This window comes from Falco punctatus, assembly GCF_963210335.1.
Source record: "Falco punctatus genome assembly, chromosome: 5".
NCBI classification, from domain to species: domain Eukaryota; kingdom Metazoa; phylum Chordata; class Aves; order Falconiformes; family Falconidae; genus Falco; species Falco punctatus.
Genome location: NC_137584.1, coordinates 48,072,879 through 48,100,035, shown reverse-complemented (window position 1 = coordinate 48,100,035; position 27,157 = coordinate 48,072,879). Strand labels below are relative to the sequence as shown.

At 41.7% G+C, this 27,157-nt stretch overlaps 1 protein-coding gene across 5 annotated transcripts in view; it reads right to left on the bottom strand.

The window, feature by feature from the left end:
- TIAM2 (TIAM Rac1 associated GEF 2) overlaps positions 1-27,157 on the bottom strand; it is a 174,637-nt gene that overhangs the window by 133,548 nt on the left and 13,932 nt on the right. For 4 of the 5 annotated variants that reach the window (XM_080389784.1, XM_080389779.1, XM_080389783.1 and 1 more), the window contains exon 2: positions 6,541-6,699. The gene's annotated coding sequence lies outside the window, so the exon portion shown is untranslated. Of the gene's footprint in view, positions 1-214; positions 371-6,540; positions 6,700-27,157 lie in introns of those variants that run through there. The other variant, XM_080389782.1, reaches the window with a different exon arrangement.

Sequence of the window (27,157 nt, the reverse complement as noted above, 5' to 3'; positions counted from 1 at the left end):
ATGGAATCATAAAATACACATATGATGTATAGACACTCAAACCATCTTAAAGCACCATGGGTGAAATCTTTGTCCCATTAAAGCTGATTGCAAACTTGCCATTAACTTCAACAGCGACATAATTTCATCCATTGTGCCAACTCATGAAGCAGAAAAAGGGTAAAGGAAGAGTTTTGAGATATAAAACTAAAACAAATACGAATGTTATAATCACCACTTCTGATGCCTTCCATCTTCCATGCAGTTTCTGCCTCTGCCGCCGATATGCCAACAAGCTGAAGGTTCAGTGCTTAGGCAGTTGATTTATCGGTCCCTGTGATACAGATTTGGACCATGCCCTGCCCTTTCCCCTGTTCCATGCCCAGCGAAACACAAGACAAGAGCTCTTAGACCAGCTGCATTTTAATAGTGAGGGAAAAGATCCACAACAGCAAAAGTCAGCTTTGCAGTGACTCAGTTCAGAGCACTGCACTTCCTAAAACTGGGAGGTTTTTTGGTTTTGTTTTTTTAAGGTTAGAGGGAAGTTCCTCAGCGATCAGTGTGCAAGATCCCTTATCAGTGATGCAGGAAAGTGGGTGGCACCATTTGGTTTCCATTCAAATTCCACTCTGATCCCAAATGAAAGGGAGTTTTGCAATTATATTGTCACCTCTTCAGATATACTGCAAAGACTTCAAAGGAAGAACATCTCTGGAAATCACATGGCTTGGTAGGTCCAAAGGGAGAAATATACCTAAAGGCCAAATGTCTTTCATAAGATACTGCACTCTAGTAACAGCTGTTACTCATATACAAACAACCCACTTCTGGGCAACCTAAACAACAACTGTATCAGTATATGAAGAGTTTTCATGCAAGACCTTATTGAATGAGCTGAGGCTACATTTACTGTCCCAGCCACCTGAAAACTAAGTTCTGCAGCACTGTAGGAACTTCTACCAGATCACTGTTGCTACAGGGAAGTGCACTGAACTTCAGAACTATTGAGGTATTATACATTGTATTTTCTTTATTTAAAAAAAAAATTAATTATGTTTATAAAAAAATCTCAAATTTAGCACACCTGTTTTGTTCAGTTCCATCAACAACTATTTTTTAAATGCCAACAACAGGCCAGGCAGAACACACATTAAATTTCCGGTCACGTAAATGCATACAACATCTGGACTGGACTAAGAAATATAAGCAAACAGTATTGTAAGCAAACAGCAAATATAAAGAGGCAACATTTCCTTAAACGTTGTCTTTTAGAAGGAGAAAATCCTCCACAAATTTCTTTTTAATATTGTCCACAATGCTTTTATAAGACATCAAAGTTTGTGCAAGGCACGAGCATGTGAACAAGAAACATTGACTCCGTTTTAAAGTGAGGATACTCAATACCCACTACCCAGCATTTTCTTTCGGGATCTTCTATTTTCAAGATCATTTTGCTATCCTATTTAACATTATCCTGTATTACACCGTCAATGATTTTGAAAGTCGTTCTCCAATCTGAAAGTGTAACGTGGTGTTTAAGAGATTAGCTCCATATGCAAACTCAGCTGATGACCGTAGGGAACATTTCACGTATGTAATTTTAAGAAGCAAAACCCCACCTCTCTGACATATCAGGATAGAAGATGATGTATCAGTAGATCACGCTGTAAGGTTTCACAGGAGACTGGAAAGAGGAAGCAGAAATGAGATCTCACCCTCAGCAGGAGTACACCTCTGAGCAGACAAAAAGCAGCTGCTGCAGAACCTCGAGATATCTGTAGCCTGTTGACAACCGTGGTAAGGCTCAGGTGAGAGAACAATGATCTACCATGACTGACAGTGAGCTCAGTTAAAATGCCACTCAGAAAAATACAAACACAAATACTCCTGCTCCCATGCTCACACACAGAGCACCACTGTTTCTGCTCCAGGCCTGGCCATACAGACCAGGAAAAACCTGGGGTGATGCTCATTGCGTATCAGCTGCACCACCAACGCATACTCCCCTGCCACCTCGTGTTACAGCAAAGGAGGATGACACATCCAGCACGACAGACAAGCTACATCTTGCTGGCCGAGAGCAAGAGTGGGCACACAGGTAGATGCCCCAGCAGAGCTGCGGGTCAGCACACCCTGCTCCCCCAGGAACTTGTCTTCCCCTTCCCATGGCACCCCAAGAGCTCCACGGGGGAAAGGTGCACTTTGCTCCTTTCATCCCAGCATCTTGCCAGCAGTACCAGCTCACAGAACTATCAAACTGGATACACATAACAGGGAGAGCTGCCCAGTGGCTGGAGGGGCAGCAACATTAAGCTTTGTCAGGTGTGCTGAAATTTTCAGTGTCATCTTTAGTGAGGCTGATGATCCCGGCTGCTGTCAGGCAGGGGAGGATAAGGCTCTGACAGAGAACATCAAAGCAATGGGAAATCAATGTACGGCTAGAAATAAGGGAAGGCTGAAACTACAGCTAGCCAGCTTTGGAGATAGGAATATTATCTCAGCTGGAAGTCTTGAGGACCTTATATATTCCTTCTGGGGTTACAGTGCAAAAAAATGTATACACCAGAATGATTTTTTAGAAAATCAGTAACTAACTTTCACTGAGTTTCTACACTGTTGCCTGTCAAAAGAAACTGTTTCCTGAATACAGAGCCTAAACAGCAGGCCACAAGGCTTCCCTCAGTAGACCAACATTTTCTTCTGCTTCCTCAGCCTTTTTTGCACTTCTCCTCTTGCACACTATGCTGGAACATCAGCCACAGGGGCTTGGCCAAAGAGCCATGAAGCTTCTTTCTGCCATGCCCCTACCCTGTTTTGCATGAAGTTTGAATGCACACTGTTGGTACCAGCATTATGTGTTATTGAAAGAGTTTTTAAGAGTGCTCTGTTCCATGGCTTATGTGAAAGCACCGGTGCGTATTTTTCTCCTCACATTTGATCAGCTTCCTGATCATTCTATCACAAATTTGGGTTTTTTTTTCCCCCTGGGTCTACAAACTTTTGTTTGGCATTTTCTCATCCAATCAACCACAAGAGTAAAACTTTCACTTGGAAAGGAGATAAAGAACCAAGCCTTGTTTTTAATTACTGTAACCGAGGAACAATTTGTTGCAAGAGTCTACAGATAGTGTTATGATCATATCATAATCAAACATCTGAGTCCACAGTCTTACTGCATATGCCAGCAATGCTGGGCCATAATTAAACAGCTATTAAAGTAAGCACACAGTGACCTACTTATCTCAACTATACATCAGCTTTGCTTCAAAAGAGGTTCTTCTGAAAAATCAGGTGTCAGTATTCCTCAGGCTATACCACCATGGAAGACCCCGCATGAACACATACCAATAGGTACTTCACTTTTACCGCCTTCAGCACATCCGTATCCCACGTTAAGCAGCTCTCTTCCTAACTCAGGTTTTCTAGACCCGATGCATGCACAACAAATCATCCTCCAGAGCAACTTGAGAGTCGGTGTATAGCATGGGCACTCACGCTTGCATCTTCCCAAAGACAGAGCAACATTTAGAAGCTTATGGGCCATGCACAGCAAGTCAGTTCTTCAGTCGCAGGAACCAGGAGCCCTTGGACCTGGGGAACCAGAGCCCACTGCCCTGCAAGGGGAATGTAATCCACATGCCTCCAGCCAGCAGGAACTACAGCCAGCCAGGAAGGGCTCAGTCCTGCAGAGCCTGAGGAAACATCCCTTACCAGGTACCTTCTTAGGGCTCAGCGCCTGCTGCCCCTTTCCAAGCTCACTTTAAACTGGAAAATCAGCACTGGGCCTGCAGGGTATCAATGCCTTCCTCATGAGATTAAGTTTTAAACCACCTGTATCTCCAGAACGTACTTTGCTGAAATACTTAATGAAGTCCGAGCAGTTATTAACAGTAACAAAATCTGTGCAACTCTGCCTGTACGGGCCGGCTGCTGTAACAAAATTCAGCTGCAACATAAATGCAGGAACAATCAAACTTGTTACTGCAATTCAGCAAGTAATTTCAGGTTATAAAACTGAACAGATGGCACTTGTGAGCTTTATTCAATATCTTGGACTTTTTAATTAGATTCCTGTTCAGGTCATTCTGCTGGTCTACAGCAGGAGACCTCAGGTTTCAAAATAACCTTAGGAATCCCATTGCTCTGTCTGATAGAAACCACTATGTCAGGGAACTGCTGCAGGCTCAGCTCCTGCTGCTTCCACCCCAGGAACCAGTCAGCAGGTAATTAAAAGAGCAGAATTAAAGGGATAGTCCAAAAATGCAGCAACGCTTTAGCCAAAATGCAAATTAACGCTGTAATGCGCCACACTGTTTTATAATTTCAGGATGTTCTCAGTATGTTTATCATTAGGAAGCTGTATGCCGTAATTTTCTCTTACATGTCTTCACGTGGTTCCCAAATTCACCTTCTGCCATTGACAAACTTGCTCTGGGTTTTCACTGCTTTTTGGAAAGCTGCAGGTGATCACAATCAAAATGAAACAAAATGTACTGACTGCTGAAAGCTGATAAACTTGCAAGGCAATAAATAGTGGATCTACCCCACAGCACTGAAACATGGCAGAAACCACCAGCAGGCTCTGATGGTTGTGAGACCCAATGCCCCAACAGATGTTAGTCTCATTAAATGTTAGAATCAGGTCCAATACTTCCTGTTACCAATACAGGTCAAGCAAACGAACGACCCAAGCCCCCAACAGATTGACCAATATGACAAATTAAGATCTTTTTACAAGTGCTGCAGTACATTAATCTCAGTAACACTTTCAACCTGAGGCAACGGAGCATGGCATGACACACCAGAACAGTAAATCTAGTTGTATGCATCACAACGGCACAGCATTGCTGCTGTCCTTTTATCAAAAGCAGTTAGAAGTTGACCATTTTGGAGTTGGTTGGTTGTATTAGTTCACCTTTTTGAGGAGGGAAAAACTCCAAAACTCAGAAGACCTTCTAGACTGTTGTAATCATTTCAACGTCACATTGATCACTCCTGCAAATCCATTTCCATTTTATAACATATCCTGAATGTATAACCTAGCATTAAGAATAACCTGTGTGTTTTAGAAAATGGGCCAAATACTCTGATAACCAAACAACAGCAAATGCAGAGCTTGTGCATATTTACTTCTGTGGCACTGGTGCCCTAAATTCCTTTCAGATGGCAGAATTCTAAAGTCATTACAAAATGTACCAATGCTTCATTATATACTAATTTTAAAAGACATGAGTGGGTTACAAAATAGACTGAATATATAGATACCAATTTTTTTAACTGTTTGAGTATCATATAATAATCTGCTCTAAGAGTCACATGCCTGGTGTGTGTCAGTCAGGAAAAAAACTGCAACTTGGACAGTTCCCTTGTTTATTCAGCACAATTTTGCCCCAAAATATTTTGTCAGGCAAGAAAAGCAATTCTGTCCTAGCACAGGAGGTGACCGAATCCCTCTGAAACTTCAGCCCTCACCAGTGGATGTGTTTAAGATCGCATCAGACAAACTCCCGGGGAATGAGGATGAACTGGATGCACTGAGGTCCAACCCTGCTCCCTACGGCTTTGTGATGTGCAGAACTGCCCATAGGCCTAAACTTCCTAAAAGCTGGCTTTGTCAGGGTTGGGCAGTGGATTCCTGTGACAAAGCCTAAACATGGCTGGACTTTGTGTTAACTAGTAGCATACATGATGTAGTAGATAGCACAGTGCTGACAACAATGTGGGGTTTCTGCAATTAATAACAGCAAACAATGCTGAAGGAATTAAGAATAATGAAAAGCCAAATAAACACACTCACCACCCTTTTATAAAACATCATGATTAAGTCTTCTAAAATCTCTAAAACAACCCCCTTATTTCACATGACAAAACTAAAAGGGGAGGAGGAAACCTGCCTTCCCATAATCTCAGTTGCTCCAGCTCTTTCATACCCTCAACCAAAGCGTTGGTTTCTCTCTCATATGCCATGCACAAGATTTGTGACTACAGCAGAAAGACATCTGATGATCACCAGAACTAAACTTTAATGCCGCTCCGTCCTCTGGGGACAGTGAGACAACAGGAGCAGGGCACCTCTTTGCTGGTAATGTTCTGTCTAATTCTGGAACGATGCAGTCTACACCAGAAACTGCTCATTCATTCCCTCTCCTTTGATAGACACACATCTACCACATCATAACACTCATAATAGCTGAGCAGGAAAAAGCCTAAACCCCTCCCTCTCCCTCCTTAAGTATAGAAAACTGCATGTATGCTATTTACAGATTTGGATGCTTGTCTGGACTGAAGTTTTGTAAATACAACCTATTTTGAAGTCAGAGGCATTAAATGTTGGATGAATGCCTCGAGACAAACAATTCAGATAGCCTACATTTTCCCCAGTGCTAGTGTTCACTGTTGGGTGACTAAAACCTCAAAGGCACCCAGCCAATACGAAACGTTAAGACCCAGGGACTAAAGCGAATTTTAAGCTGGTTGTAGCTGGACCTTGGCCTATAATGTTTTATAATCCAATTTATACATTCAGAAATAAACAAACCGAAAAAATAAAAACAAACAAACCTTGCATAATTTATTTGCTCTCCATGTGCTGTGTTTCCCTCTGCATCCTGGGGTGAAAGCACAGAGGGAGGGTGGGGTGTGCTCTTAACGCTGCCCCTGCCGCTTCCCCGAGCTGAAGAAATTTTTGCTGGAAGTCTCTATTTTCATAGCGCTGGCAATCTGAAAAACAAAAACTGTTTTGTTAACACATGTATCCCTAGATACATTGGTAGTAAGTTTCATTCTGAATCACTGCCAACTAAATCATTAACCTCTCCCATGCAAAGCCAACAACTCGCATGCAAAAAAAAGGCAGCCAGGAACATCTCTGCTCAATTCACACCTCACACATTCTGTGCGGGCCGCTCATGCGCGGCAGCTAAAACCTCTTTCTGTATACAAAGGCAAGTTAGAAACCGGTAATGCAACACATTACAAACACATGCTTCAAGAGGAGGTTTTGTTAAACTGTCTAGGATTCCATCTGGGAAACACACAACCAGGCAAGGTGGCTTGAAATGGGCCAGCACCATCACGGTCCACTTTCTGCAGTGGTGGCACTGACCGCAAAGGGTGCCTGCACCACAACAGGATTGTGATCCACGCAACAGCACCTTCAGGTTCATTCCTGCATGTTATTGAAAGCTTCTCACATCCCAGGCCTGGACAGGCTATCAAATCCCAGCCAGGACCTCTGCAAAATAGTTGCACATCAGCTACAAGGACCTCCCACGGAAGTTTTCTTGCACCAGCCGAGCCAGGTTCTCAAAAGCCGGCCGTTGCTTTTGAGTAGACCCATACAGAGTAAGGAGCTGCTGTTTTGCTCACACTACCCAAAAAAGGTAAGACAGAAGATACATCTGCTCTTCTTGTTCGATGCAAATACACTGAAGATGGTGTCTAACTGAGCTCCCAAAAGCTGGCAAGGAGAACTTTGTGCTCTGCAAAGTCTGTCATTTTCATGCTGCAAAGTGTCAGACTGTATTACAATATTTTCCGTGATGTTTAAATTGGCACAGCTGACTTTCAACAGCTTCTTCACGGCACATAGCACCTTGTCATAAAAATTTCCTTATTTCTACAACAGTTAAACTGACATACCACAGAATTAAAACTAACACAAGAATTTTATCTTACTCCTCATGCTTCAAAAGGCAGATCTTACTGAAAAGCCTGGTGATGGAGTCTGTGTACAACAAAACAGAGTCTCAATTAAAATGTTACATGCAAACATGTACAACAGAAACTAGGGTTTACTCCTCCATCTAAAACTGTCAAACATACAAACAGGGTAACATAATACTAGACATATTTTTTTTCTAACGTTACTCAGTGGAATTAGAGCAAAGTCCCAAACTGACTTCACCAAAACCAAAGGCTATTCCATTAAAATAAAATGCAGGCAAAATAGGACATAATGCAGGCTGCAAAACCACCATATAAAAGGGAGAAATTAACAATGGGCCAACAAAGAGCAGTATCAGGCTGCAAGTTACACCCAAGAGGAAGCAGGAGTAATAAGGTGTAAGTAATTTTTTTCTTCGTTTTTACCATAAAACCACTTTTAAAGTTTAGAGATAAAGATAGAGACTTGCTTTGCTGGTGGGGAAGAGTAAACATCTAGCTACACTGAACATTTAACCAAAACCCTCCTTATCATCAGTGTAAGAGACACAGAGCCAGCGCTGCAGGGCAGGGCTGCAAGTGCCACAATGATGGCATTCAGGTAACATCACCGTGACCCATGTGCCATGGATCCCTTCTGTCACAAAGTTCATACTGCTGCTACCATGCCTGATGTGTATTTTTTATCATACTTTTCCTACAGCATGGCACAGCATGGATCTGTTCCTCAAAAAGACACAACACAGCGCTTCCTTCACCATAGTGCCCAGTTTCTCAACACCAGCAACTAAAACTCAAAAGACTTGGATGGTAGCTTGCCCTCACCCACAATTGCAAATCATCTTTGCTGATGATTTGGTAGACATGGAGTGAGACCTAATGTGATGCTAAATGCAAGACCCGTGTCAGTATAAACATGCAATTTCAACCACGTAGAGTTAAACTCTGCCATCATGGACTTTTGCTGGCCCATAACTATAGGGGGAAGGCAGCTGCTGTTAGCTAATTACAGCCGTGGTGACCTCATGGTACTAACACTCAGTCATCCCAGATTCGTAAATGTACAGCTAAAACGTTGCAACTGGGGCAAGAACAGGCAGAAATGAGAGCACAACGCTTACAGCAGGCAGGTGATGTACTACTTTTGATATGAAAAAAACAATTTATGGCAAAGTAATACATGAGGTCCCTACCGGTCAGCTCTTACTCAGAGACTTATTAAGGACAATATCCTGCTGTTTGAAGAAAACTTCCTGGCCAAGGAAGAGGGCCCAACTTTTTGAAGTGCTTCCAGCACTCCCAGAAAGCTACCTCTCAGGGAGGTCACAATGCTCCCCTGCAAACAGTCCATCAGATGTTGACGGAAGTTTGCCATGGTGAATACAAACTTCCCAGCAATGCTCTGTCAGCTCAGTGATGCCTGTTTCCCCATATCTGCACACTCCTGAATAACAAGGCTTAACATAAGGAAAATCTATAGGCCTCCAAATAAAGGATAGGATGTTGCTGTGTACATAGAGAGCCCTACCCATTCAAGTACCTTTTTAAAGCAGGCTAGGAGGAAACACGCATCATACACCGGTGAATTAAAAACACTCCTCTTTCCCCTTTTCTAAAACAGATCTTTTAATAGCACGGATTCTCATCAAATTTCTACTGAGGGCAAAGCACTTCTGAAGGACTCAATCTGAAAAAAATATTTCTTGCATCCAAAAAACACGGTGAAGGGTAAAAAAAGAGAAAGAGGTTCTTGAAAGACAACTGCTGCTATACTAAAATAACAGTTACATAAACCTCACACATCTCAAAATGAGCTTCTAGCCTCCTGTATACTAACAAATAATGACAAATCTCTGGGTGTTAAGCATGGCAAATACAATACTATAGGCTCTGCATTTAATTAAGGACAGGTAGGCGTAGCTGTGAATGTCTTAACAGAATAGATTAGTAGGTGCTACAGTACCAGAACTTCAGTTTGTCATTAATCTCGTATTCACACTTCCATTTCACTGCTGAATAGGGGTGTAAGCAAAAATAAACACCAGCAAATGTCTAGCTGGTATGGCAGTGAAGTAAAGACATCAGTACAAAGATATCATGGGCCCTTCCAGCTCCATTGTAAACCAAGAGTGAATTACACTATAGACTCAAAAGCAACATTAAAGTCATGGATCTAGTTCCTGAGTTGCTATCTGGGAAGGGCCGTACAAACTCAGGGTAGGTGCCACCTGCAAGAGCAGGGAGAAAACACCAGCTGTTGGGGTTTTTTTTGCAGGGTTGCCAGACATCTTCAGTACAAACTATAGCCCCTTGTTAAAGCCACTGTACAATAACCAGGTGCTGAGCAATTCAGGAACACAATGCTACAAACACTTTGTTTCAGCCGTAGTATGTTTCCTGTGTCAAAAGGAAGGCATGAGATGCTACCAAACCTCAACAGGTCTGGCAAGAAGGAAGCAGAGGTGACGCTTGCTCATGCGGCTCCCCTGGAGGGTTAGCTGCTTTTAACCAAACTAATGACAGCACAGTGCCCTCCTATAAAATGCACTGCAAACTGCTCTCCAGGGTAGTTATGCACAGTATATACATCCAGACCCTCACCTCTCGAGATGTCATCAGACAGGCACAGAGATTTTAACTTCTTCTATGCCATCTATGTTCAACCAACAACCAGAGAACAGCGTGTGGCAGCTGTTGTAGCTTTCTGCAACAGTCCATCAGTTTGCTACATGTGGTTTTCTTGGAATTCTGCCCCCTCCCTTTTTCCCTGGAGAAACTTGGGAATAGTCTGCAGATCAGATGTAATACCATGGAAAGCTGCTTCTGCTTACACGGGGCGGGGGGGGGGGGGGGGGGGAGTAATAATCCCACAACTTTTTCAGCATTGAACAACTCTAAATGTGCCAGCATACTGGACACACACAGTCAGGATACATTCAATCTAAGCAGCAGCACAGCTCCTGGGAGTCCAGGGTGCCCAGTGACACACTGAGCATCAGCTCTGCTCTGAGGCTGCAGAGTCTCAGGTCCGCAGGAAGGGACTGTTTACCGAGTGCATCTTCTCCCCCTGACCGCAAAGCCAGGGCTATGCCACAGCCTGCAGCTCTTCCCAGAAGGCAGAAGCCATCTGCACAAGGAAAGCTGGACTTCCCTTCCCTGTGCCTGCGTGTTTGTTTTGGGAAACTTCACATTCCCGAGCAGAGTTTCAGAATCTACCCTAACTCCTCTGTCAGATGCAGAACTGAGCCAAGGAGGAATGTATGCCTGGGATGATCCAAGCCTTCCCAGTCTCTCTTGCTATTTTCAGAATGTATTTCTGAAAGCAACTGAAAGTACTTTTTCATTTTTATTGATGATTTACAGGCAGCACAATAACAAAAGTGCTGACTTTTTTCCTAACTTTTGACTGATCCTATGAGAAAAAGGAATATCTTGTTAACGTTACTTACTTTTAATTTACTAATTCTATACAAAACCAATGATCATCATCTAAAGCCTCTAACTCTCTACTCAGCAATTTAATTAGAAAGATGATAATTGATTAATCCACTTAGGTTAATCTGGAGAAGGTGTGACTGACCAACAGATCACTCCACCCCAGAGAAATGTGCATTAACCAGTTCTGCACTGAACTGCTTTCCTCTTCATTAACATCAAACAGAAGAGCAAAAACCCACAACACAACAAAAACAAAACCCCAAACTTTCAGTGTTAAACCTCAGAAATATTTTACTTTATTCTTTAGGAAGTCTCACATTTTCTTGCTTTGGATTTCACAGCCATCTATTTAATTTTTTTGAATTATGGTTTATATATATTTTTATATTTTTACACATATATTTATTATTATATATAAAACAAACCCAGGCTGGAGGTTCAACATGCATTTGCAAAGCCCTGCCAAAGAACTGCAGTCATAAATTAGTTGGCTCAGGCAAGCAGCGAGGGATGACACTGATACTCGACAGGAATGTACACAGCGTTACGAACACACCACAACTGAAACCAGGCGTACTCCCATCCAGCGAGTGGTTTCAGTGTCCCACCTACAAAGACAATTGAAAAGAAACCCTTATTTAAGGTTTCCTCACTCTTTTTTTAAGCTCTCATCAAAATTTCTCCAGCCACAGGCTGGCCTACAAACTGACCATGAGTCTTTTACCCCTAAAAAATGGGTAAGCCTTCCTTGACCGTATCTGTGCACCACAACTCACACTGCCCTTAGCCTGGTAAAGCTCACGTTTCACCTGCCCTTAGGTTACAGTTCTGTCTGCTGATGCTCTGAACAGCAAGGACCATCTACCCTCTTTCCATGAACATCCCCTCCTGGTCTCTACACACCAACAAAAAGCGTCCCCACCGCATGACCCTCTCCTTGCCCACCACCCTGTGACCAAGGGGGAGGGCCATCTCCTTCCCACAGGTCTGATCCCTAGGTGATTCAAGCAAATAGCCCTTGACCAGGAAGATCTGCAAGGTGGTAGGTAGAGTTGGTGCCTCAGTTCTGCGTACAGGAGTGGCCCAATCCTTCTCCTGGTCACCAGAAAGTGACACTAGGAAGGCAGACATGGGGCAGACTGGATAGCCAGGCTAGGTAGGGCAGGGAGGGAGGAGCAGAGCTTTCTCTTCCACATCCTAAATTACATGCTTCATATCATCTCTTCTCCTATGTACGCTTCTTCCCATACTTGGAACTATTTATTCACTTACAAAGCCCAAGCCACCACACAGGACACACCACGGCCCCGCAGAACTCCTGTACATGGTTAGAAAGGGTTCTTCCATTGGCCTCTGTCAACTTAGTACATAATTAATACATGACATCAGCAGAATTCAAGCGAGAAAGCTGATCCTACATCAGCATGCCATTTTAAGAGCATCCAGAACTGATCCATTGTGAATCCCTTTTCTGTTGCTGTTATGCCTGCTGGTGGAAATTTTTTTCTGAGATCGTTTATAGTTCAAGGTTATTTCATCATCAAGTTACGGAGAAAAAGAAATAAACCTATGTTATTGCAAAGGACTGGGACTGATAAGTAAATCTTACTGAGGCTTCTGATGGTCTTGCCAGCATCCATAGATCAGTTCAATGATGCAGACTTCAAAAGAGGGTGACCGATGGGGAAGGGGAACAGAAATAACAGAACTGAGCCTGATCTACGTGAGGGTCCATCACAAAAACACAGCTTTCTAGAGGTGACGGGATTAGATCTGCAGAGAGTGCAAGTGAGGCCCCATTACCAGCTTGGGACTCTCAATATCAAAACATTTTTGCAGTGAAGCAACTAAAGAAAATAAACGTTCCTAGTCAGGCAGAGATCAGTCATAAACCTTTTCTGAAATGGAGATTGAAATGAACTCTCTTATTGTGTATTTAAAGCAAAACTATAAACCAAACCAGGCCATATCTTTATAAAGCAACACTGTGGGATTAAAGCAACAGCGGCGATATTCTCTGCCAGAGCTCAGGCTGAATACCGCAGGAAGGACCCACCAACAGTGCTACTGTTCAGGAAAAAAAAAAATAAATAAAAAAAAGCCATCATTTCCTAAGCAAAACTTCAAAAGACGTTAACACCTTTTGCATAAAAAAGTTAGAGATTATTTCTGTAAAACCCTCCACGAAGCTAACAAAGAAAGCCAAAACATGTTGCACATTGAAAGGTGAGCCTCAGGTTTCCACAAAGCTAACACCACTATCAACAGGTCATTGCTCACATTTGGTGGTAGATACCAAATTAAGCACTTAAATATCTACATTTTACAGATACCATGCTGTCAGAAATGCTACAGAATATACTGTATTATCTTATATTTTTCCATGTACTTTATTCTCCCTTTTCCTGCACTTTCATTTTGTATAATTTTTTATATCATGTATAATTTTTACATATAATTTTATGTCACGCACAAGAAAATAGCCTGGTATTTTAATCCTGCGTTTTCATCAGGACATTCATAATTGATTGAAAGCAACAGAAAAGCTGGGGAAAACCAACCTCAAGATATTAACTTGAGATATAGGCCAAAATTCCGTCTTGTAGCTTAAATAGGTCTTGTGAAAGATTAAGCATATCAAGATAAACGTTTAAGAGAAACACTGGAGTTCCTCGCTCTTAGCTCAGCACACAAACTCACTGGGAAGTCACCCACCATTAACTTCAGCTGCCAGGCAGACAACTACAATTTGCCACACGGTTTAAGTCTTACCTAGGATTTTATAACACAGTCTTGATCTGCTTAATTGATTTAGTTCACTCTACAAGCCTTACATTTTTTTTTCCAAATTAAGAGCATATAGTTGATGTTGATGATACCACTTCCACTCACATAAGTTTTAATTAGTGGCATTTTTGTTGGTGGGAACATGCTTTAAGACGGGCAGCCAGTGCTGAGGAACAATCCTTACAGAATATCCTAACAGCCTGAACAGACTCAAAATGCTAAATGGTGTATCATGACTGCTGCAGGTTGCTAGGACATCTGTGGTAACATTCACCTTTGGGTATAAATGAAATGTGAACGGAAATCTGAAGGGCAACAAAACATCATTAGTCTTTCATCATGGTTAGCATGATGGATTAGCAGAAAGATTGTAAAAACAACCTAGTAATTTATACTCAGCAAGCAATTACCTATTTGTTGCAAACAAGAGCTATTTCTTAGCCCACTAACTTGGCCAACACTAGAGGCTGGCAAGTGCTTCCTTCTCCCTTTCCATCTCACCTGCCCAACTATAAACTCTCCCTTCAAAAAAAGCTCCTGGTGCCTGTCAGGGATCACAACTGAGAAAGCAAAGATCTAAAGCATTCTCACTAGGAGATTTTCTGCCTTCTGAGCAAGCTGAATATTTTAAAGGGGTTTAAGATAGGGAGATTAAGAGTTCTCAATGCCATTATAAATGTAAAAGAACAACAGGAACATGGGAGGAGGGAACCCAAACTACATGAAGCCTTTAGACCTTAACTGGAGCAATGCTGAGATACCTGCAGCAGCTTCATTCCCACCCTGCAGAATGACTCAGACCTGACCTTCATCTTGCCATCAGCCTCAAGATATCAACCTGTGTTAGCCTGATTGCTTCAACAGTGTAAAGATAACATTCATTAGACTCTTCTTTTTGTTGTTTTATTTCAACCTTCATAAAAATTCCAGTACTATGTTTATGCTTAGCTATTTTTAAATAAAATAGATCGATCCATCTTCTCTATGGAAGTCATGGCTCCAAGAATTGTGACTCTAAAACAACAAAGAATTATCGGTAAAATCCTAAAACTAGTAGTACTAGAGTCTCCCCACAATCTGGCAGAAAGAAAGGTAGAAGACAGAAAGATATTTTTCAGATCTTATTCCTAAACTTTGGGCATCACACCCATTATGCTAGGCTCTCTTGAGTGGTACATGGACCAGAGTATAAATTCTACTGCCAGCTTCATCAGAAATTAACGGCATGAATGATGACTAGTAAAACAGTGATGATTTCAACTGCTTTTCCATTACTGCCTCAAGTATGCCTTGGCATAAAGCTTTACCAGATTTGGAGGACTATTAAATGCCCAGATACCTTCTCCTCTGACAAAGCAGAAGCAGCGGTAACTGTGGAGCTACCCAGCCAGGGTACTTGGTACCACCCAGCATATTCATCACCCCAGGCACAGACAGGGGCTGGTGGGGTTGAAGCATGTTTTATAAAGTGGGAGTATTCCAAGATTTTATCAGCAAGCCTCTAACCTGCTTTTGTGAGCACGTGTAGATAACAATTTTCACCAGCTCTGGTAGGCTGGTAAATCTGGGTTAATTTCCACAGAGCTGCAAAAAGCATCTTGACTCCCCCCTCTACTCCCTGAAGGTATAACAGCTCTTTGAAGGAACGGCTGGCTAAATCAAGTTGACAAACCTCTCTGATTTTCTGTAATGCATTCTTTTAAAAACAGTTGGAGTTCTGCTGAAAACCTTTCCAAGAGTTTTCAGCCTGAAGCAGAAAAAACACTGTGGAAGTTTTGTATATGAATGACTGAAGGCTGGCAAGGCAAGAACTAAACACAGGTGAAAATACGATGTTAGAATATGGGAGGCATGCTTAAAGGTGCTCCTACCACCTCCATCTACCATATTTTATATATAATATTGTATAATGCAGTTGGAAATGTAAAGTCATAGTAAAACACTAATGGCTCGCCCTTTCTGTTGTTGTTGCTTCAATATTTTAAACAAATTACTGCTGTTTTAGCAATATAAAGTATGAAACATCCAGATTTCTGTGTTGAAAATCCCTCTCTTGGTATCCAAGGCCAGGAAGGGACCACCTGATCCAGCCAGTCCTGTCACAAGCAGCCAGGCACTGCAGGCATCTGAAGGGTCTGTGGATCTTATAATCTGTCCATCCACATCGCGACTCACAAAACACTTCAGGAGATCTGACATGAAACCTGCAGTCTCTGGGAAGGGACCAAAAGGTGAAACACAAAGTGTACAGAGAGAGCAAAAGAGACTGGAGACCTTGCAAGGGTCCTATGGCAACACAGGATTTTCTATACTCAAGGACACAGCTCTATCACCAATCCTCATCATGCATGGAGAAAAGAAAGAAAAAAACCCAAGCTGCTAACTCCTAAAAAGGAATTTTGAAACAAATTACCTACAGTTCCTATCACAAATGACACCAGGTCCTTCACCTACCAACCATGTCCCTCTGGGTTCCTCGGCCAGTGCACCTTACACCACTCCTGAGCTAACGGAGACAGTTGCAGGGGGAGTCACAGCCAGAAGACGACATTGAGCAAAACCCTCTCTGGACATGACCCTCTCCACAGGAGAGGCTGGAAGACCAACCTTCTAATTTTAGGCACCTTGGTAGATTGTTTGCCTGAGGTAAAACAAATCTGAGCCACAGAGTATCTTTCCTACTTCTTTCTGAGCAACAACAAAAAATAAAAAAAAAAAAGAAAAAAGAAAAACGAAAACAGGAAGGAATTTTTTTTTCCAGTGGAAATGTAGTTTAAGAGGCCAATAGCCTGGTAAAATCTTGACGTTATAATGAATTCCAGGATTCATTCAAGTAGTCCATTCTTAAAAAACACAATAATGAAAGGCTTACATATGAAATTTAGTAGTAATAACTTTGGGGTCAAATTCATAGTGATTTCTTTGGCAAAGCTTTCACTGACGACACTTAAATGTGATTTCAGTGGGTGTTCTGCCTCAGAAAGGACTTTGGGATTGGCCCACACTCTGTATATTTAAGTCACTCCAGTCCCAGTATTATACAGCGCCAACCAGTAACAAAACCTAGCATTATTTAAACCATTTGCATGCCAGAATCTGCAATTGCAGGGTGCAAAAGCCAGCAGGAAGCATTGATCATTCCCTTAGTAGCAAACAAAAATGCAATCTTTTTTACTTGGCTTTCTTATGATATCATTTACCTTCTATAATAGCAATTGCTTTTTTTAAAATGTGGATTTGCACAGTATTCAATTTGCCAGTTTCCCCATATAGATGTAAATTTACTGAAATAGCTGTTCAGAAAATCCAAAGCCCAAGGGTGGAGTCCTAAAAATAAATATATGTACTTTAAGATCTTTTATATCCATACACGATAAGAAATCTGGTTCTTTTCTGGTGAGCCATAAAAGGGGAAGAATGGGAAAACCACAAACAAGCAAACAGAAAATAAAAATTTGTATCTCTTGGCCTACCCCCTCAAACCTGCACAGATACTGCGATGCAACCACTTGGCTAAATGTTTCAAATGTTGGTTTTTCAAAGTATTTAGCCATATAAACTACCCTTTTGTTTCTGTTGGCTTCAAATGTTCCTAGGCTCATGAATTCTTCCTTATGTCTTATTATTCAAAAAAATACAGCCAACATTGCCTTTATGGAGCAAGAAAAACCTGAGTATCATTTTCCACTTAACTCTTCTGGATCTGCATGAAAGTGAAATCAGCAACAGTAACTTCAGGCCAGGTTTTCTAATCATTGCACCTAATCACTACCATTTTTAAGTATTTTATTTCCCAAGTAGTACCATAGAAAAAAACCCTGTATAATCACAATGCAAACTCAAGTCATAGGAGTAGTGGAGCACAGGCTGTAAAAATTTGTAAAATTTACCCAAAAAACAAGCAGCAGCAGTAGGTAAGACTTACTGCCCTACCAAATGCCACAATCCCAGAAATATTTCAGACAGAAAGCATTTCTTCCTTTAATTTGAAAGACTTGACTAAATCAGACCCGATATTGGTTTCCAATCTTCCAAATTCAAGTATTTCAGTGAACACAGCCTTCATTGGCACTGCTATGCTGTACTTTTACACTACCACGAAAGGAAATTTTATAATTGTCACCTTCTTCATCTTTCAAGTATTTTTTCTGTCTGTCCAGCTTCTCTAATCTGAGATATCAGTAACTAAACAAGCGATTCATCTTCACTTCCATATTTTCCACTTATTTAACTTCACATTCAGATGATGAATTTGTGATGTAGCTATTTCCACAGCAGGTCGCTGACTTCAGAGCCAGCAGCTGTCAGTCACTGTCTAAACAAGTCCACGAAAAACCTGCTTCAAACACCAGCCACCCTAGCAGGAATAAAGACAACACAAAGCAGTGAGTTCTTCCCCCTTAAATACCACAGGTACATCATCTGCAGGTCTTTCCCTTCGTTCCCCAAGACCTTCCTCCCTGTTGCATTTTTCAGGACCAGAACAGCCAGCCAGGAGGAACTCCAGACAACTCCAGACAGAAACATATTTTCCCATGCAAGCATCTAAGTTTCTCCACCCGAGCTGAGGAATGAGCTCCACAACACGGCAGTGAAAAGCTGCTATTTTTCTGAAGAAGCACTGTCCGTCCCAGCAGTTCCTGGATGAAAACACAATATTCAAGCTACAAAACCATAAGCTTACGAGCTGACTCTTCAGTCGGAGAAACGTGATTTCTTCCAACTTTAAGGAATGTGACAGTAACAGTAAATCTGACCCTGCTTGGGAAGTGTCAGGCAATTCTCCATATAAGGTGAAAAATGTGCTAGTGCAGCTCATGCAACACTGCTAATTCCTTGCCTGTTCTCAATATTCAAGAACATAAATGAACGTATAAATCAATTTTGTAAGTAAACCTTTTGCATGCTTACAGCTATAAACCATCTAGACCATGCTCAGCACACAAGGAATTTTGAACTTAACCATTTAAGCCCTTTTAATAACAAAGTGCATTTACGCTTGGTATGCATATTGCTGTAGCAGATAAATTAACGTGAATCTGAGAGGTCCCAGCCCTGTTCAGTTCCTAAATTCCCTTTATACTTTACTGTTCCCCAGTCATTCTGTGTATTCCAGCCCCTGACTAACATGCTGCTGGCAGCGCACCCGGCACGCAAGGAGAGCAGCCAGGAGGAGGGCAAGGAGGGGGCTGAGGGCTGGGTGCAGCCCAACACAACCACCAGTCACTCTTCTGCATGTCCCCCGGGTTGATCCATGGTGGAAGCACCACGGTATGAGCACAGGACTGCTGCTACTACTATTCAGCATTTTTATCATGGCTTTGATAATCTAATAATATTTATGTAATAGCAACAGGAAAATATGCAGCATTTACCTAGTTGTGTGTTACAAGAAGATTTTGGGCATCGCTCACTAAGAGACCGATGGAAAGACCTCTATGATTTTTTTCATGAGCTCTACACAGGCTGTAACAGCAGAGAAAAATTACTTTATATGATCACTCCCCCACAAAGCAAGTTATAGCATCCACAAAAGATGTATCAGACCTGGTAGTTAAGTCTACTTTATTTTGAAGTTAGATCCAAACACCAGTTCACCCCATTTCATCTGGTTTTTACACCATGGTGTCAACACCATTATGAGTTATCTCAATGGTCTGACAAATCACCCAATGAACCAGCTGGCACACCAATAGACTTTTTTTCCTTTTTCTCTTTTTTTTTTTTTTCCCCTCAAGGAATGAAGTATCAATGGACAACAGGGCATAAAAGAGAGGAGATTCAGAAAGAGTCCCATAGGGTCTTTTGGAAACCACTCAAAGCTGATGGGATTAACACGGGACAGAAGACTTCCTAAAATCTCATTGGCAATAGAGAGAAAAAACTAAAAGGATTAATATAATTAAATATTTTTTTTTTAGAAAGCGAAATCCTTAAGTCCAGGAACTACTCTGCAGAAGCTGTACTCTACAAGTCAGCGACTTGGATGAGAGGCATAGAGGGGATTCCACACACACGGCACATACACATATAAAATGTGGGTGGGGACAATAGGAAAAAAGTTTGTAATTTTCTTGAACCTTTACGAGAGAGCATGGAAAATTTTGATTTGATTATTTTAGCCACAGAAATTTCTTTATACCAAAGATCGATCAGATGATGGCTTCAGATTGTCAGCCTTCCTAGTTTATCTACCTTCAGCCAGCTCATAATACCCCGAAGGCAAAAAAATGTAACATGTGCTGAGAAGACATCACCAACTGCTTCATCGCTAGCATGAATGTAGCCTTCTGGCGCATCAAATACTTAACAGTCAAAAAGCAAACACGGCCAGGAACGGAGAAACAGAACATACTAAACGTCTCAAATGAGGGATGAAAAGTGCTATCAACACATCAGTTATACTGGTCTTTCACAGCTTTGCTTATGGCAGGTCCCGTGAAGTTCAGGTTACTGGTCTGCAGACAGAGCACAACACGCTGCAGCGTCACAGCTATTAAGAAACCCAACAATCAGGGATGACTGGCTACAGCGACTTCTTCCAAGAGTTTTCTCTCCACCTATTCAACAACAACAACCACCTCATCAAAACTCTTCCACTTTTCTTTTAAAACACTTTTTGTCTTATCCAAAGGACCGGCTTCAGGCACTGGGCAGGTCTTCAGCTTCTCCCTGTGAGAGCCCCTCTCCCGTGTGACAGTGCCCTGACGCACACAGACTCCAGAACTGAGGGGGCTGAAAATGAAGAAAATAATCAATGTGCATTTACCAGCTAATTATCCTGCATTTGGCTAATCATGACAGTATTAAATCATTTATGTTTGCTGGCAGTGCCGTAACTAGCTTGTATTCAGCTTTCTGCATCACAGCTTGCACATCTGTAAAATGACAGCGCTGTCTGGTCTGCAGAGCTCGAGCGAGCTTCCACAGCCGGTGACCCATCCCGTACTGCTACTGCTGCTGGGCTACTTCACTGCTTACTTTTCAGAAACATCTTGAAATTTTTGCATTTTGCTATTGACCCCTCTATTTCTAGGATTATTTCAACTTTTAATCAATTCTAATGCTTAAAACAATCTAGTATACCTTGATTGGTAAGTTACTTTTGAAGGGATTTACTTTGTTACTTCATAATTTCAGAGATGTAACTTGCAGAATTCCATTTGAGGAAGTGCTAATGAATCCACCAAAACCCCCAAAATAAATGAAAAAAGCCCAGCCTCACTGACATGACCACGCCACATACACTTCACAACCTCTCTTTATTGCCATTTATGAAGCATTACGAGTATGCTTCATAATTCAAAAATCTGCCCCCTCTATGGTTTTACATTTCAGGAAAAATTAAATATATAGAATAATATAAACGTGTGAAAAACCTGAAAAAATAATGAGGAGTTTTGTACCAGACCCCATACCAACCACTTGCAAAATGGAATTTAATACAGAGAGCCACTATCTTGGTGGTTTCAAAGAATCATAAAACTGCACGCAGCTTTAACAACAAATATCAACAAATACATCCACAACCAAGAAAAGAAAGGATGCATCAGGAAAGCTTGACAGAATAGATTAACAGCTTTGGGAGATTAATATATTTAATATGTTTCTGGACAACAGAAAGCAAAGGAGGGGTCGGCTCTAATTACAGTATTAACTTGCCTGCAAAAGTTAAAACAAACCAATCAACAATGACAAGAACAACAAAACACTCAAGGTGAAATGTGTTTCTTTTTGCAAAATAAGTATAAAACCAAGAGGGACTGCTAAACTGGTAACAAGCTGATATTCTTCTGTCACAGGAGCTTTAAACTGGAGAGGCTAGTGAACAGGGACATAATCCCAGGCACAAGTCTGCTACCATCTAAATCACTGGAAATAGTTGTACAATTAATGGTGGGTGTATACTGGGCTCATTGGAATAGTTTCATTCAGCTCAAGCCACTATTACAATTAAAAATATAAAAGGATGCATGAGAAAGAGCAGCGTTACCACGTGGACAGGCAGAGTGTCAACCTTCACTTGCTGAAGGATGATCGACTGAAAGGCTTTACCACAGCAAGATCCCAGGGAACTGGCACCCTGCCTTCAGAGCAATGACCTAGAGTCGAAGGCATCACTTCCTATTCCAAATCAGCCAGGACACAAAATCCTCACCCACTAAAAAACTTCTCCAGAGGTTTCTGGCTATCAGAGATTCTGTTCTGGTGACTTTTTTTACACAGCACCCATTGCCTTACTATGTAAAGTAGCATAGCCCATGAATTCCTACAACATAGCAAAGCATCGCAATGACATGCATCTGGATTTTAGGACTCAAATTACAGTGTTTGCTATGTTCTAGAAAAGAAAAAAAATCAGCGAGATTATCTCTAAACATTATTTAATTCTTACAGAATGACTCTTTAAGCATGTTTACAGTCATTCACATCCAAGGCTCGTTCTTATTTCCTGGAACTTTATCTAATGTAAATTCCATATGGAAGTTTTTAGTGGTATATGAAGATGCATACAAATTAACCGCATTCCTTTCAAATGAAACAAAACAGTAAATTTAACAGGGATGAAACTACAGCTACCAAATGATATCTGAACAACAACAAAAAAAAAAAAATCTGACCTTTTTGTACAAATTTACTCTTAAAGGACCTATTATATTGCCTTAATTTAGAGGACAACTCTGATGTGGCTTAGTACAGTTGACTCACTTTTTATCCAGGGAATGTCTATTATCCATGTGATAGCAAAGAGCTCACATGGCTAAACCACAAACTTTGAGCTTTTCAGTGTTTAGCACTTAAAGCTTCGAAGATTATGGCTCCTACTCCAAAACCAGTCCAGAAAGCATGGCAGGAACCACGATAACATACAATAGAGAACTCTTATTGTACCTTTACTGACACGGCTCCCCCATAAACTTCCCATGAACTCTTGAGGAAACCATTTAATCATTCCTCTTTTCTATGCAAGACTTTATATATTATATGTAAGTATCATAAATGTGTGTTTATGAATAACACCTACAGTAGTAAGTAAATAATACACGTATACTTACAATCAAGTGCTAATAATGAATGGAAAAAACTTTTCTCAAAACAATGAATAAATTATCAGTAATACTTCATACTGTGATACTAAGTGCAACATGGAAAATGACATATTACAAATTCAGCTTCTGGGAACAACCCCAACTACAGCAATTCTACAAAGAAATCCAGAGATGGAAGGAAAAAGCCATCAGCAAAACATAAAAATTCCACACAAAAAGGTGTTTGGCTGAGGAAGATAACTGCACAATAAGAACCTCCTATCTCAAGAGGACATGGAGATTACAAGTGAACAAAAAGTTATTGTCAGGCTCCTATCCCGAGATCCCAAACCAGTTAGCTCCACATAGTTGCTTGCAGTATTTACCAAACGTGTTTTATTTGGGGGACTGTCTTCCCTATAACACAGAAGTCCTAGTGAAACATGAAATACTGCAAGAAATAAAAACAATGACAGTATGTTGATCAGAGGAAATAAAGACGTGTTCCAAACCAAAGTAAATAGTTATAAAAGAACCAAAATGTTTAAATGGGCTTATTGGTTGTGCACAGCTCAGAAAATTTAAAAAATCATTTATTATGATCTTGTGATGGGGAAAAAGACATAATAAAAGGTATGTATTTTAAATAACCCAGACACTTATTGTGATGTCCCAAGCAAAATACAGGGTGGGTGGAGAATGAATTGAGAGCAGCCCTGTGGAGAAGGACTTGGGGGTGTTGGTTGACAAGAAGCTGAATGTGGCCCAACAGTGTTGCAGTCCAGAAAGCCAACTGTACCCTGGGCTGCATCAAAAGAAGCGTGACCAGCAGGTCGAGGGAGGTGATTTTACCCCACCACTCTGCTCTCATGAGACCCCACCTGGAGTACTGCATCCAGCTCTGGGTCTCCCAACATAAGAAGAACATGGACCTGCTGGAGCAAGTCCAGAGGAGGGGCACAAAGATGATCAGAGGGCTGGAGCACCTCTGCTATGAAGACTGGCTGAGAGGGTTGGGGTGTTTCAGCCTGCAGAAGAGAAGGCTCCAGGGAGACGTTACAGCAGCCTTCCAGTGCCCAAAGGGGGCCTGCAAGAAAGCTGGGAAGGGACATTTTGCAAGGGCCTGTAGTGACAGGACAAGGGGAATGGCTTTAGACTGAAAGAGGGTAGATTTAGATTAGATAGAAGGAAGGAATTCTTTACTGTGAGGGTGGTGAGGCACTGGAACAGGTTGCCCAGAGCAGCTGTGGATGCCCCATCCCTGGAAGTGTTCAAGGCCAGGCTGGATGGGGCTTTGAGCAACCTGGTCTAGTGGAAGGTGTCCCAGCCCACGGCAGGGCATTGGGACTAGATGATCTTCAAGGTCTTTTCCAACCCAACCCATTCTATTATTCTATCTATCATTCAGCATAGGTGACAGGCTGAACATCTTAATTTCTACACCAGTTTTCTACAAGTAAGAAGTAGCCACTGATTAAGAATTGTCTCAATCTGAATTCAGTGAATAGCAATTACTGTCTCCCCTCCTTTACGACGGGGATTCAACATCCATAAAGTGCAAGACAACAAAAGCCATTGACTAAAGGCAAATTGGAAAGCAGCAATAAAAGCCTCCCTTTACACTTGTTCTTAGCCTTCAATATCCATTGCCATTTACAGTACAAGGTTTAGTGAATGATCTATCAATATTGGCCTTGGGTGACTCTCTCCACACAGATAACTCTGCATGTGGAGATATTCCAGGACATGTTCTCTAATAAAAATGTTGGCTCAGAGATTTGACAGTGACAATTCGTCACAGATACTTTGACCCCAACCATTATACCAAAAAAACCCCAAATGTTTTATGGTGCTAAACCCCCTGTGTATCATTCCAGGAAACATTTCATCATAACAACATTGCTGACAGCCAAATACTGCAGCCAGTCCTCATCCTGCCAGTGAAGGGCTGCCTCCCAGCAATGCACATTCTGATGTCCTACACAGCTTAAATTTAAACATCTCTAGGGACAGGGCTCCCATCCTTTCCCCAAAGAAATGCTCTGCTACTTACGAGACACGACTGTGAAGACGCCCTTCCTTTTATTCAGATTAAATTTTCTTCTAAGCTTATTACTTCCAATTTTTACCATTCATAATCCCTTGCAGCATCTTAAGTAACAGCCCCCTCTGCAAAAGGGTTATAGCTTTCAGGTATGCTAATTAGTATGTCAGCCCTCTCCCCATGACCATTAAGCTAAGCTATCCCACATTCACATCTCAGTTTACTCCACTTCAATCAATCTTCAGTATGCTATCATTTGTCACTCTCTTACAAATACTCTCCAAAATGCACACAATGTCCTGAACACCATACATCCTTAGACTGCTGTGAACTGCCTGATAGTTTATATATACTATATTCCTTCCTGCTGCTGTGTTGCCCAGATCTGAAGGCAGTAATTCAGATGTAGCCCTGTTAACTGCAACAGACCAGCAGTGTTATCCCCTCCCAGATTTCTGTAACTCAGTTTCTGGTGGCCAGTCTGTTTCCATAAAACGCCAGTTTGTTGTGCAAGAACATTACACATCTCTACAACCACCACCACCCATGCCTAGTCCCATCTTCTCTTTCCTCCAGTCATTCCCAGCTTCAGCAGTATGCCTCAAATTCAACTTCATCTCTTCAACACTTAGATCATCCTGAAGGATTTGCAGAGCATCTTGAACTGTTTACAAGTACCAATCTTTTTCCTCATCCCTTTCCAGAGCAATCTCGCCCTACTTTTGAAGAACACACTGGAGACCATCAGATGCACCCCTCCTTTGCCAATGCAGAGGGCAACCAGTGCCAAGCGCTGGGGTCACACACCAAGGCTCTCCCAAAGCCTTGTCTGAAACGCTTACTGACGCCACAAAATTAATAAAATCTTTTCCATTACCAGTGGTAACAGGCAAAATCCAAGGCAGCAAAAGGATCTGTGGCTTTAGAATATGCTACTCAAAATATCTGCTGATGGTCATAAGACAGAAAGAATAAGCCAAAAAAACTGTATGATGTAGTCAGTTGGCAACTGGGGAAAATCACACACAAAATGAAATGCATTCAGTACTGTAAAAGCAGGGCTGTGGGAAATTGTTGGTTCTCCATATAAGGATCCAATATTTTTTCAATTTGCCAGCATAGCACAAAGCACATAAAATCTTAAAATAAAATTCTAAATGTTAACCATGAAGAACACTTTTTACAATATTTCTTAAGAATGTTAATTCTGTAGACCCATGAGTCCCGATTTTACAATTTGCAGCCAGCCTAAATGAAAAATAAGAATTTTTAAATTCTGCATATAAAAAGTCAACCACCTTTTTAATTGAGAGTTACAAAAATGTAATTGAAAATTACTAACCTCAACGCACTCATTAGTGACAAATCCTAACCCCAGTTAAACACAGCCCTAATAGGATTAAAGAGGCATGCAGGATGATGTATGCAGCTCTGGTATGTACGAAAAGCCAAAGAAAAATCTGGATCCATCTGTAGAACAGGGATCAGACAGAAAGCTTTGGGAGCACTGGTAGCTCGGTGCCCAAGGTGCACGCACACCCTTTCAAGTATCTCCCTTCATAGTTGGAGCCACAGATGCTGGAGCAACAGATGTTACTCACAGGCACGCTCATGACCACGGGAGCCGAACGCATGCCCCACTGCCGCCTGCAGGTAACACTGCTGGGCCCAGAAGCTGCAAGGTCACCCAAGCTGCCATGGGAAGGCAGTGGGCAACGGCATGCCATGTACCTCGCAACAAGGCCTTTCGCAGAGCACAGCCACTCTATTCACACTTCAAATGGTCCTTTGCCACTTTCCCGGCTACACAAAGCTCTTCAACGAGTGAACAGTTTGGTCTACCACAGCTACAAAGTCCGCACACGCAGGTAAGCAGGATCCAGGCTGAGTTTCATGGTCTCAAGGACCTTCCGTGAGCATAAAAATCACCGAGCATGAGATTTCCTATTGATCACACGCCACTGGCTGCACATCTAAGGAGGCTCAGGAGGGTAAATAATTTTTTCCCAAGTCAATTGTAAATTGGCTTCCTAAATTGTCTCCAGATCCTTTCCAGACAGCAGAATGGAAATAATTAGAGGTGGTTGGAAAATGGAATTTTTGTCCTGCGGGGAAAGTCTGATAGTCCTGTACTTATTTTTATCCTGACACAGGCCAAAGCGTAAAAGCCTTAAAATATTTAGTAAAGCAAAATATGGCAAGGTATTCTGATATA